Source organism: Bidens hawaiensis, unplaced genomic scaffold, assembly GCF_021521415.1.
Source record: "Bidens hawaiensis isolate Kalapana, Puna unplaced genomic scaffold, B.hawaiensis_p1.1 tig00031747_1, whole genome shotgun sequence".
Taxonomy (NCBI): Eukaryota; Viridiplantae; Streptophyta; class Magnoliopsida; order Asterales; family Asteraceae; genus Bidens; species Bidens hawaiensis.
The window spans coordinates 170822-185491 of record NW_027495356.1 but is presented as its reverse complement, the minus strand read 5'-3'; positions in this window follow the sequence as shown (position 1 = coordinate 185491).

Genomic DNA, 14670 nt, shown 5'->3' with positions numbered 1-14670 from the left:
CAGGTGAAGGTGGTGGAACTGAACCACAAACTTGAGCAGTTCAGGAATTCCTCGGCCATCCTTGATCACCTCGTGAGTGATCAAGGTATCTCTGCAAAGAGGGGAGGAATCGGTTATCACGAAGTTCCACCACCCTTTAACCACAACTATACTTATAATCCGAGTGTTCAGAAATCTGTTGATTTCGAGGTTACTCAGACAACTCCCATCAAGGTTACAAATATAGAACCGAGTGTTAGCTGTGGCGAAACGAGTTCGCCTGTTTCAAATGTGAAAGTTTCTGTCTCGAGTCCAGTCTCATCGGAATCGGATAAGTTGTCTGAATCTGGTCAGACAAAAGAGAAGGTAAGGTTACCCACCGGTGGAGATAAAAATAAAACTTCTAAAAAGAGTTCTCCACTCAATCCGTACGTCCCACCTTATGTGAGACGAACGGCTGGTAACACTGCCTCTACATCCAAACCAACAATTGACAAGAAAAAGGAGAGTCGGTGTTGCTTTAGATGTAACAAATTAGGACATCTAGTTGCAGATTGCCCTCTGAAGCCGAGATTCAGAGGTGTGAGGCCAAATAAAACTGAGGATAAGCGTCATTTTGTTACTGCTAAAAATGAAAACTTTACAAAGTGCCAAAATGTATCTAATTCAAGTTTTCATAAAAACAAACCTCAGTTTTTCAACCAAACCACAAGATAAAACACTTTCAATTCATATAGGTTTGGGAGGCATTACACTCAATCTGCAAGGAGATTTCCTAACAGGACTTACAGAAATTATCCTGATGCTAACTTGAGAAAGCCAGGGTACGGGACGTATCGATCCAAGACCAATTGGTCTTGGGTCCCAAGATTCTAACTCTTTGTTTTATTGTGCAGGAACAGTTGAACAGGGCTGCCAACAATCTATGGATTATAGATAGCGGCTGTTCCCGGCACATGACGGGCAACAAACACTTGTTGCAAGATTTAAAACCTGTTCAGGGAGCAAGAGTTAGTTTTGCTGGTGAGAGCGGAGGAAGGATTACTGGTAGAGGAACAGTGTCGAATGGGAGAATGACACTAGAGAATGTAAATTTTGTGGAGGAATTAAAGCACAATCTGCTGAGTGTGTCGCAGATTTGTGATAACGATTACACTGTCCATTTCACGAAGAATGAAGCGATCGTATTGAAGCCTGGTTTTCAAATACCAGACGAATGGATAGTTATGAAAGCTCCACGTGAAACGAATACATATGTGATGGACATGAGGTCTACTGAAATGGCTACCGGAGAATCTTGTTTAATGACAAAAGCAAGCGAATCAGAATCAGAATTGTGGCACAGGAGAATGGGACATATTAATCTTCGGAAGATGAACTTCATTGTCAAGAATGGGCTTGTGATGGGCGTTCCCTTAAAAAGTTTTAACTTTGAAGACAAATGTATCGCATGCAAGAAGGGAAAACAACACAAGAAAACCCATCTCACCAAGAAGGTCAATTCTATTGCCGGTACTCTAGAACTACTTCATATGGATCTCTTCGGTCCAGTGAATGTAAAAAGTCTAGGTGGTACTTCTTACTGCTTGGTGATAACTGATGACTACTCGCGATATTCGTGGGTATATTTTCTGAAAACGAAAGATGAGACGGCTCAGATGGTGAAGAATCTAATTACAAAAGTTGAGAACGTCATGAGTAAATCAGTTAAATACATCAGAAGTGACAATGGGACAGAGTTCAAGAACTTTGAAATGGAAATCTTCTGTCTTCAGAAAGGAATTGAACATCAATACAGCGCTCCGTATACTCCGCAACAGAATGGAGTGGCTGAAAGGAAGAACCGAACATTAATTGAAGGAGCCAGAACTATGCTGGCAGACTCGAAGCTTCCTGTGATGTTCTGGGCTGAAGCAGTTGCTACAGCCTGCTATGTTCTGAATAGGGTGTTAACCGTTAAGAGACTTGGAAAAACTTGTTACGAGCTTATGCATGGAAGGAAGCCCAACTTGTGTGGTCTTGAACCCTTCGGGTCTCCTTGTTCGATTTTGAAGACTAATTCGAAATTTGGTGAAGTAGCCGATGAAGGAATCTTAGTCGGCTATGTAGTTGGGACTCCCAACAGACGGGTCTTCAATACTTCGACTTGCAAGGTGGAGGTGGTTTGTAACACCGACATTACTAGTTACCAATCGCCAAAACCAAGCAATGGACCTGCTGAGCTTTTCGACTATGTTAAGCTTTTTAAGTCGTTTAACGTACCTGATTTGGAAACTTCTGAAGAAGACGAAAGAGCTGTGTCGAAGATGATACTTGATGAGGAAGAGAATCTATTGCAACGACAGCTGATTGAGAAATCTCAACCTTCCACATCAAACACTATCGGTACCCCTGAAGCCTCAACTGAAGATGAATTTATTAATCCTTTTCACTCTCAGCCAGAAACAACCATAGATGAGATCTCTTCAAATTTGGAAGATAATTTGCATGTCGGATCTGTTCCGACCACGAGAATTCACAGAGATCACCCATTGGAGAATATTATAGGTGATGTGTCCTCCAGTGTACAAACCAGAAGTAGCTTGAATGAGCACACCTGTGTTTATACAAGCATTAAGGAAACAGGTATACTGAACGAATGTTTGTACTCCTGCTTTATAAGCCAGATTGAACCAAAGAATTATCAAATGGCTTTAAAGGACAGCTCGTGGGTCGAAGCCATGCAAGAAGAGTTGGCTCAGTTCGAAAAGATGGAAGTTTGGACTTTGGTTGAAAAACCAAAGAATGTGCATGCTATAGGCACAAAATGGGTGTTCAAGTGCAAGAGAGATGATAAGGGGATTATCATAAGAAATAAGGCGAGGCTGGTTGTTAAAGGTTTTAATCAGCAAGAGGGTATTGATTACAATGAGGTGTTCGCTCCTGTCGCCAGGTTGGAGGCGATTAGATTGTTTTTGGCATTTGCTTCTTTTAAAAAGATGAAGGTATTTCAGTTGGACGTGAAGAGCGCGTTCCTAAACGGGAAAGTTGATGAGGTTGTGTATGTTGAGCAACCTCCGGGTTTTCCGGACCCAGACTTTCCTGATCACGTATACAAGTTGAGCAAGGCTCTATATGGATTACATCAGGCACCTCGTGCCTGGTATTCAACGTTATCAGACTACTTGCTGGAAAACGGTTTTGAAAGGGGATTGATCGACAGTACGTTGTTTGTGAAGAGAGAAGGATGTGACTTCCTGCTGGTTCAAGTCTACGTGGATGATATCATTTTTGCTGCATCAAGAGTATCCATGTGTCAGGATTTTGAGGCTGTCATGAAGAAACGATTCGAGATGAGTGCTATGGGTGAACTAACTTTCTTTCTAGGATTGCAGGTTGATCAGAAGAAGGACGGGATGTTCATTCATCAGACGAAATACGTTCATGATGTGCTGAAGAGATTCAAGATGGAGGACAGTTCTCCATATGACACTCCAATCTGCGTCAATCACAAATTGGGCGCTGAATCAGATGGTGACGCAGATGTGGACCCAACTCTGTATCGGGCAATAATAGGTTCATTAATGTATTTAACTGCTTCTAGGCCTGATATAATGTTTGCTGTTTGTCTTTGTGCTCGTTTTCAGGCAAACCCAAAGGAAACTCACATGAAAGGTGTGAAGAGGATTTTGCGGTATCTTAAAGGCAAGCCGAAGCTAGGGTTGTGGTACCCAAAGGGAGGAGACGTTGAACTGGTGGCATATACAGATTCTGATTATGGAGGATGCAATCAGAGTCGGAAGTCAACTACAGGAGGCTGTCAGTTTCTTGGAGGAAGATTAGTTTCCTGGCAGTGCAAGAAACAGACATCAGTTGCAATTTCAACATGCGAAGCTGAATACATGGCAGCATCCAACTGCTGCTCTCAGGTTTTGTGGATTCAGCAACAATTACGCGACTATGGTCTGAATTTCTTACTCACTCCTATTTTAATTGATAACTCTGCCACCATCTCAGTAATTAACAATCCCGTGAAGCATAGTAAAACTAAGCATATTGACATTCGTCATCACTTCATACGGGATTGTGCTGAGAAGAAACTAATCAAGATCGAAAAGGTTGATACACTGGAAAATTTTGCTGATTTGTTTACAAAAGCGTTTGATAAATCCAGATTTCATAACCTAATTGAGCTGAACGGGATGATCAATCCCGAGTAACCATGTCTTTGTGTTTATTTAAAAAAAATAATAATAAAAAAAAAATGTCATTATTGCTTAAAATTAGTCGGTTACCTCAGTTTGATGGACATATCCTCGAATATGTTTTGGTCCTCGGTTCGACTTAGAGAATGAGGATCGCCATTAACCAGAAAACTGAAAGTGATCGGGGCAGTTGTGACGTGTGTTCTTTCAGTTGCTGAAAATTAGTCGGTCATTCTTAGTAAGAATGACATATACTTGTATGTGGTCGGTCCAGTTGATCCATTGGATCTTCAGGATTGCCGTTTACCTGAAGACTTTGACGTGATCGGGGCGATTGAAATCAAAAATTTTATAGGGAAATGAAATTACTTTTCAAGTCTAATACTTCGTAAGAAGTTCTTTGCTGTGTTTAACAGAAAATTGATCCAACCTTGGAAAATGATACATATACTGATTGTGTGTGCTTAACTAGTGAAGTTATTAAGCTTAAAAGGCTTTAGAACAGTCATTGTATGTCATGGTAATTTTTATGGTGCGTAAAAGTGTATGTGATACAAACTTAAACTACTCGAATTTACGTGGAAACTCCTTAAGATTTTTGTATGTCTTCATACATATCTCTCCGAATGATAGGCAGAAAAGCGACTACCCAGTCATACACGAGCCCGTGAGTGTTCTGATTCCCGTGAAGAAAGCATTTCAAGACACTGCAGTGATCCAGATTCGGGACTTGCAGTGGTTTAGTACTCCGAAGTCTATAAGTATGTATAGTTCAAAAAAAAAAAAAAATATATATATATATATATATATATATATATATATATATATATATACATGTATATTTTTCAGTACTTATGAGTCATTGTAACAATCAAGACTTCTCAATTCTGGAGTAAGAAGAGAACGGGAAGCAGACAACGAGTATCTACAAGTTAATCAGACACTATGGGTCGAAGTCAATTCGGGATGACTTGGGTATAGCCAAATACGCTTTGAGAATAGATAGAAGGCATCATTATCTCTGAGTTGTTGCCCACTTAAATTTTGAGCTTAACTGAACCTTAATCCGTATCACAGAAACGATGAAAACCATTTAAGTTATTTACATGCCTACAACCTGTTTCTCTATGTCATAATACAGCTAAACACGGATCCAAGTGACAGTCACGTAGTTAGTATGATTCCTGTTAGGATCTTTTCTAAAAACGTAGTGGTCCCTAACTAGACTGAAATTTGATCCCTTATTTCGTTAAATTTTTATAAGTTTTTCTATTTTTGTAGTTGTATTATTGTATAACTGGTTACTTGGACATGATCATTTTTTGTTTAACTCTTTTTGGAAGCTTCTAATGTTAAGTGCAAGATTCTTCAAACTTAAAGGGTTGATTTTGAAATTACGGGCGAAGTTGTTGAATTCGGCGAAGTTGTGCTTAACTTCGCATAGGCGAAGTTAAGCGTAACTTCGCCTGAACAAACTCTGCCCTATATAAGGACTTTTCAACAGTACACAGTATCATTATTTTCAACTTTTCCGGCGAACTTACAAAAATTCCGGCGAACTAGAGTTATTTCCGTTTTCGATCTTTGATTCCAGTTTCTATTATTCATTGACGGTATGTGGTGTCGATATCTTTCACAAACATACTCGTTCTTTATAGTTTTTAACCGGTTCGAGACCTCGGGTCGTCGGACCTTCAAAACCTAGTTTTTCAACCTTGTGATACGTGTTCATGGACGAACTTTACGTCTCAAAACCATTAATATATGTTGTTCTTCACTCCCGGATCGTCAAATCGTTGCGAAAACATCGGATCTAGGCCTTATGAATCTGAACAGTCGCCGTTTCAGATTCAGGCGAAGTTAGGGTTTAGGCGAAGTTATCCGCAACTTCGCCTGTGGCTTAATTTCGCCTAAGGCGAAGTTATCCACAACTTCGCCTGAAGCTTAATTTCGCCTGGGGCGAAGTTATTTTTAACTTCGCCTTGAACTCAAATTCGCCTGAGGCGATGTTGTGATAAGGCGAAGTTATCATCAACTTCGCCTATACCAATTCACTTATCAGTTTTTAGACGAACTTACAGATGAAGCGAAGTTGTTCCCAACTTCGCCTCACCTTTAAGTTCGCCTGTACAGGTTTAATCACAACTTCGCTCGTGGTACAAAGCGAACTTGTGAGTTGCTTAAACGTTGTCTAACTTGTTTCGTTTTGTGCAGATATGGCTGCTGTTGGCGGTGCTGGTGGTGACGACGGTGATGATCAACGACAATTCTTTCCGGCCCATAACCAGTATATCACTTTAGATCCAGACGCAAGAGGCGTAGAAGACTACAGGGAGATAATCACGTTTCTCCAGCGCTCAAGGATCTTTCATGCGATCACAAATACCCTGCCCATTTCACTGCCTAACATAGAAGAATTTTGGCAGACGGTTTATTATGATTGCAGGCCTGAGCCCCCGGTGATGCGAGCAACCGTCAATGGTCATCATGTGCAGTTTTCCTCGGAAGATATACGGTTGGCTCTGCAGTTTGGGGAAGAAACAAGGGATGACCCAACGGAGTTCGTAGCTCCTTTTCGTGATGGGGCGTACCTGAGGATGGGTTATTCAGGACCGTTGGGGGACACGCAGAGGAGGAAAGGGTTTTTGCTGGATCAGTGGCGCTTCCTGATGCATGTATTGATTGTATGCATGTCTGGGAGGAAGGCAGGAACGGATGGGATGGGCGCGACAATGCAGTCAGCCATGATTGCGCTGACATACAACAGACGATATTCTTTTAGTCAGCTGATATTTTACGAGATTGATCGTCAGAGGAGGGCTGTGGCGCGCGAGCGATTTATTATGTATCCTCGGTTCTTACAAATGATTCTTAATCATGTCGCTCCGTCGCTACCGCAGAGACGCCCTATTAGATACGTCGAATGCGTGATGAAACGTATCTTTGCTCAGTGCCGCACTTCGAGCACTCGTAGCAAGCCTGAGCTGCGTCCCAGGCATACTCCATTATTCGGGTATCTCATCAACCCGGAGTATGTTCCTGCAGGAGGGGACGAGTTCAGAGACCCACAGCCACATCAGGCGGCAGCACCCCATGCTGTACCAGCTGCGCCTGTTGTATCTACTGTTGCCTCTGCTGCTGTGCCAACTGCTGCATCTCCTGCTGTGCCTACTGATGAAGATGTCGATCTTGATGCTGCTTTTAGCGGCCATGGATTGTTTGATATGGAGGTCTCAGGTTCTCAGGTCATGGAGGTTACTAGTGCAGTTACTTCGGTAGCTGACTCCGATCTTGACGAAACATTTGCTGAAGCGAGACGACTGATGGTGTCTCGGGAGAGAACTACTGGAAAGAGGCCGAGAACTGTTGACGAGGATGATGAGGAAGTTGATGAAGAGGAAGCAGTTCAGATTGTGCTCAGACGTTCACGAAGAGAACGGACAGGTATGGGTTCGGGAGCTGGAGAATCTTCGAGGCTGGTACGTTTTGCTCCACCTGCCTTGTCTGGTATGTCTCTTATCCCTTCTACAGCACAGGTTACTGCTGTCGAGACGTCGGCCCCAGCAGTTGTGTCTCTACCACCCCAATCGCTTACTCCACCGGTGGTAGTTGCACGATTTGTTGAGTCGACCGTCACTACTACTGCAGGGTTACCAAGTGTACCACCTGCGGTCACTTCTGCTGCTGATGTCCCGCCAACTCGAACGCCTACTTCAGATTCCGAAAGGATTACATCGCTAGAGCGGATTGTTGATGTACAGTCAAAGACCATTGAACGCCTAGTGGAATCCAATCGACTACAAGCAGCCCTCCTGGTTGAACACGGAAAAGTAATAGATGCCTTCAAGGCTTTCTTGGCATCTCAGGGGGAGAAGACTTGTAGGGGAGATGAGTTGAGGACAAAACGGAGAGAAGATCAAGACGATGATCCCAATGCACCGGAAGGTGCAGGTGGTGAGCTGCCAAGAACCTCTCAGGCTCTTGGGGCTTCCACAGCTGAGGGGGAGTCTACAAGCGCAGCCGGTGACGACGTGGTAGATGTTGATGATGATGCTGATGTTGAAGATGTGATAGACGCGTTGAAAGAGCTGGATGAGGATGATGATGAGTTTATGATTGAAGAAGATGTGCTGCCGGTTGATGAGATCGAGAGGATCGGAGAGCAAATTACTGTTGAGAATGTGATAGAGGAGGGGGAGATTGTAGATGACTCCGTGGAACACGAGATTCCGGAGGTTGAGATGCCAGAGATGGGTGATAAGGCTGTTGAGGAAGATACTGAATGGGAGGAACAACCGAATTGGAAGGAGGGTTGTGCTCACTGGTTCATAAAGACGAAGAAGCCGGCGATCCCTAAAATGTTCAAAAAGAGTTACAATATTAAGGGATACGCAGAAGCAAAGAAAGGTATTATCTGCTGGATATATGATGAGCAGCTGCGGCTCTTCGTGATCAAAAGATACGATGGAATTCAGTACTTCAGGAGAACGTTGAGATCTTTAAACACACTGCCTGAATGTGAGGTAAAAGATTTAGCCAGATTGGGATTGATAAACCGAAGTGAAGACAACATGGCTAGAATCATCGGGAAGATCGTGTGGAAGGAGTGTATTAAGGAGAAGAAGTTTGAGCTGATGAGACCACAAAAGGGGAAACTTGTCGAAGACAAGGATAGGGGTCTGAGAGTTGATGGAAAACCTTGGATGGTTATGAAATATAAACCGATCCGGTGCCTTAAAGAAGTACCGATGAAGCTCATGCCCAAGGACGTGCTCAAAGACCTAAAATGGTGGTTCGTGGAGTGTGAGACAGCGGAGGCGGTAATGGAAGATGAGGATGAACAAGAAGTGCTTAGGGTTTACGACCCGATGCATCTTGTTAATCTATCGCAGGCTGATCTGAAGGTGCTCAACGAGAAGAAGATCTTCTACATTCCTGCTTGGAAGGATCAAGATAGGAAATATCAACGGGTGGTGTCGGTGTGTGTTAGAGAGGGAGCGCACGCGTAGAGATTCAAGATTACAAGACTCAAGATTTGAAGATCAAGATATGAAGCTACTGCCAAGGGGGAGTCTGTTGGTACATGTGTGTCAGTAGTTCATAGTCTACCATTTGTAATCGAGTCTGTAATGTAATTATGTTTATGATTATGTTTATGTTTTTGTAACAAGCGAAGTTGTCAACAAGTTCGCTCAGGCGAACTTGTTGAACAAGCGAAGTTATTGACAACTTCGCCTGAGGCGAAGTTGTCGTGTTTATATACTGTTCACCGTAACAGTTTAAGGTGTTGGTTAGGTTTTCGTTTCAGTTGTTCAGTTCGAGTGTTACGTGTTTGCTAGTCAGTGTCTGTAATAGTGACCTCGAGTCACGTGTTCAGTTATCAATATAACGTGTTCTTTCATTGCTCGTGTGTTTGATTTACATATTCTGCACTCGTATCTAACTACGCAGGGATTCCGCACCTGGCGCAGATAGCGACATCCCGTGTACGATCCGTCCAGGAGCCTTCAATAACACCATTAACTTTTGAGGAAAATAATTTTTTTAAAAAAAAGTTAATCAGAATTCAGAACTTTGAATAGTCAAAACAACGCTACAGATGAAAATCCGATAAGGGCACTTATATATAGGATGTACAAGCGGCGTATCCACCATGTCGTTATCATTTTTACATTTGTACCATTATCTCACTACTTTTGATTCTATATTATGACACACAATCGAACACATTATGATTTCCATGCGAGGATTTTGATAATTATGTTCCGGACCATAATTATTTAGATCGTCGGATGGTCTACATAACCCGTCCCATCGTGTGGGTTACAAGACATTTGAAAGACATAACACTGCGAGAAAGATTTTTAGTACATTTTGATTGTAACTAATAGATCGTAGTTGTAACATATTACTAAAATAAATTGAACTCTTGAGTTGATTTAATAAAACATTAAAGTTTCTAAAACGTCTCTTGGTAAAAGTTATAAATCTTGGATGTTTGAAAAGGAAAGGATTCCTTAGGGTTGGAAGTGAAACAAGTTGGATAACTGAGGACAAGAGACAAATTAGGAGTACGATATTACAAGTAGTTTTCTTTTGAAAATATAGATTTTATTGTATGAGCATAATCACTTAAAATTAATAAACTATTTATATTAAAATTGTTTAATCCAAAAATCGAATAAAGATTTGTTACAATGCACGATTAAAAAAAAAATATATGTTTAGATAAAAAAAATGACAAAAACATCTTCTTTGATAAACTTAGTTATGCTTGAATTGATTAATCTGATTTAAAATGACTTGATTAATTAGATCTGTAAAAATTTGAATAACTGAAGTTGATTGAATTGAAATATTTGATTATGTTGCAAGGTAGTGTTTAATAGAATAAGTTTTGTAATTTTGAGCTTGATGAACATGATCGGATCAAGGACACACATGGTGTAGGTGAATAGAATTTCCATAGTTGCAGTAAGTACATGTAGCATGGTATAAGATTTGGACACACGTCGTAGCATGGGTTTTAGAATTAGGCGGCAAAGACCCTTGTGGAACGTCTTGTGGTGCGCGGCAAGTATTAACAAGATAACTGAATGATTACATTGAGTACAAAACGATATGAGGATTTAATTGAATAGTGATAGTGGCATGTGAAGCATAATGAGTGAATTCTGACGTAAAATTTCTTGTTTGAGATTCTGTGACTTTGTTAAGATTGGTTGTTAATTTGATTAACATCATATAGTTGGTGTTTAGACTTGCGTTTGTTATTTTTGATTTTATGAGAATGAGTAGGGGTCAATGAATTGAATTTATTAGCGAAGAAGTTAATGAACAAGATTGAATTGATTGCATTTATGCTTTGGAAATTAAGTTGATATTTTAGAGATCGCAGGAGCTATCTCCTTGACTAACATGTGGCCATGAGGCGGTTATAGAAATTAAATGACTGATGTTGTTTGACGTTGAGAATAGATTCTATGATTAGTAAAGATGTGATTTAATGAGAAGATTGGGTAGTTGTGTAGATTTCATATGAGTTATTGTGTAAAACGAAACTTAAATATGTTATGTTGATGTTTATTCATAACTTAAAGATAAGCTGAAATCTAAATTGAAAATCAATGAGTTACTTTGATGAGTGAATGAGTTTTATCAAAGTTTGACATGTTTCAACAAATTAAATTCGAGATACTTGAATATGTTTAGTAGTTTTTGTATATTGTTGGTGCATAAATGTCAGTAGTTCATAGTCTAGTGTCTGTAATCGAGTCTGTATTGTTATTTATGTTTTTGTTTAAAGCGAAGTTGTTAACAAGTTCGCCTAGGCGAACTTGTTGAACAAGCGAAGTTATGGACAACTTCGCCTGAACATATCAGGCGAAGTTGTCGTGTATTTATATTACCAGCCTACGGCTTGGTTTAGGTTGGTTGTTCAAGTTAGTCGTATGAGTCGATTGAGTTGACGTGAGTCTGTAATAGTGATATCGTATCACGTGTTCGGTTATCAATATAACGGTTTCTTTTATCGTATCGTGTTTGTTTGATTTGCTTTCTACACTCGTAACGATCTACGCAGGGATTCCGCACCTGAGTAGACCGGGATATCTCGTGTGATCCGTACAGGGAACCTACAGTTGGTATCAGAGCCTGAACTTCGTGCACAATGTCGCACATCCAGTGCGAGGAGCAAGCCTGAACTTCGTCCAAGGCATACTCCACTCTTCGGGTACTTGATAAACCCGGGGTATGTGCCAGCTCGGGGGGACGAGTTCAGAGACCCTCAACCACAACAGGCAGGAGCAACTCGTGATGTACCTACTGTGCCTGTTGTATCGACTGAGGAGGATGTTGACCTTGATGCTGCATTTGGCGGCCAAGGTTTCTTCGACATGGATCATTTTGATCCACATGAAGAAGTGCAGGTCTCTGCTGCACAGGTGAGGGAAGTGATTGTGACTAGAGCAGCTACGACGGTGGCTGACTCCGATCTTGACGATGTTATGAATGAGGCGAGGAGGATGTTGGTGACTAGAGAGAGGACGTTGGGGAAGAGGAAGAGGACAGTGGATGATAGTGAGTCAGAGGAAGAAGAGGAGGACATACACAAGTTGATCAGACGTTCGAGACGTGAAAGGACAGGTGCTGGTATGGGAGCTGGAGAGACTTCACGTGTTATACGTTTTGCTCCATCCGCACTGTCAGGTATGTCAATTGTTCCTACTTCTGTACAGGTTACAAGCGCTGCAGATGTTCCTGTGGTGGCTACATCAGCTGTTGGCATCCCATCCATCACACTACAGACGACGACTCCAGAGATTGTGTCGTTACCACCTCCAACGCTTACTCCTTCAGAGGTGGTGGCACGGTTTGTAGAGTCGACGGTCGTCGCAACTGCAGGGTTGTCGGTCACGATACCACCTGCGGTTACGTCCACAACTGCTTCTGAAGTCCCGGTTACATTCGAGATCCCTCATCAGTATTCTCAAAACACATCTAACATGAGGTTTGATTTCGATGCAACCCTCTCAGACTCGGAGAGAATAGCTGCACTTGAGCGGGTCGTGGCAGAGCAATCGAGGATAAACTTTATCCAGACCTAGGCTATTCAACGCCTTGTAGCAGAGAATCAACTACAGTCGTCTCTCCTGGTTGAACATGGCCGTATTATAGATGCTATGAAGGAGTTCTTGGCATCTCAGGGGGAGACAGGCTGTAGAGGCGACGAGTTAAGGACGAAGAGGAGAAATGACAGAGACGATGATCCCAATGCACCGAAAGGTGCAGGTGGTGAGTTGCCAAGAACTACTCAAGCTCTTGGGACTTCCACAGCTCAGGGGGAGTCTGCAGGTGCGGTTGGTGGTGATGAGGTGGTGATGGTTGATGATGAAGATGATGTGATTGATGCGTTGAGAGAATTAGATGATGATATGCTAGAGGATGATGATGTGTTTGATGATGATGTGTTGCCGTTTGAGGAGATTGAGAAGATTGGCGCACAGATTGTGATTGAAGATGAGATTGAAGAGGGTGAGATAGTAGAAGAAAATGTTGAACACGAGATCCCAGATGTGGAGAAAGCCAATATGGGTACTGAGATGGAAAAAGATGAGACTGAGTGGGAGGAGCAGCCTAGGTGGAAGGAAGGCTGTGCTCATTGGTTTATTAAGACCAAGAAGCCTGCTGTTCCAACCATGTTCAAGAAGAGTTATAACATCAAAGGCTATGCTGAGTCAAAGAAGGGAATTATCTGTTGGATATATGATGAACATATAAAGTTGTTTGTGGTGAAGCGTTTTGATGGTATTCAGTACTTCAAGAGAACCTTGAGATCTCTCAATACATTGCCGGAATGTGAGGTGAAGGATTTGGCTAGGTTGGGCCTGATTAATAGAAGTGACGACAACATGGCAAGAGTTACTGGGAAGATCGTGTGGAAAGAAAGCATAAAAGAGAAGAAGTTTGATTTATTAAAGCCACAGAAGGGAAAGCTCGTGGAAGATACAGAAAGGGGAATGAGAGCAGATGGCAAGCCATGGATGGTGATGAAGTACAAACCGATCCGATGCATTAAGGAGGTTCCAATGAAGACCATGCCTCAAGATGTGTTGAAGAATCTTAAATGGTGGTATGTTGATTGCCAGACTGCTGAAGCCGTGATGGAAGACGAAGACGAACAAGAAGTGCTGAGGGTGTATGATCCGATGCATCTTGTTAACTTATCGAAAGCTGATCTGCAAGTGTTGAATGAAAAGAAGATATTCTATATTCCTGCTTGGAAGGACGAAGCAAGGAAATATCAGCGAGTAGTCACGGTATGTGTTAGAGAAGGAGTGCATGCGTGAAGATACAGGATTACAAGACAAGAGCTTAAAGCTCGAGATATGAAGCTACTGCTAAGGGGGAGTCTGTTGGTGCATAAATGTCAGTAGTTCATAGTCTAGTGTCTGTAATCGAGTCTGTATTGTTATTTATGTTTTTGTTTAAAGCGAAGTTGTTAACAAGTTCGCCTAGGCGAACTTGTTGAACAAGCGAAGTTATGGACAACTTCGCCTGAACATATCAGGCGAAGTTGTCGTGTATTTATATTACCAGCCTACGGCTTGGTTTAGGTTGGTTGTTCAAGTTAGTCGCTTGAGTCGATTGAGTTGACGTGAGTCTGTAATAGTGATATCGTATCACGTGTTCGGTTATCAATATAACGTGTTCGTTTATCGTATCGTGTTTGTTTGATTTGCTTTCTACACTCGTAACGATCTACGCAGGGATTCCGCACCTGAGTAGACCGGGATATCTCGTGTGATCCGTACAGGGAACCTACATATGTGAGTATTAAATTATGCTATATTATTTAAATTACTAGAGGTATTGATATTATAATAATGTGATAAAGATGAATGGGTGGAAACCAATAGAGTGTAAATTGTTTTGATTGGCTCGTGATAACCGAGTCTTGATGAATGAGGAATTTGTATCCGATCAAAAGAATAAAAATGTTTTGAGT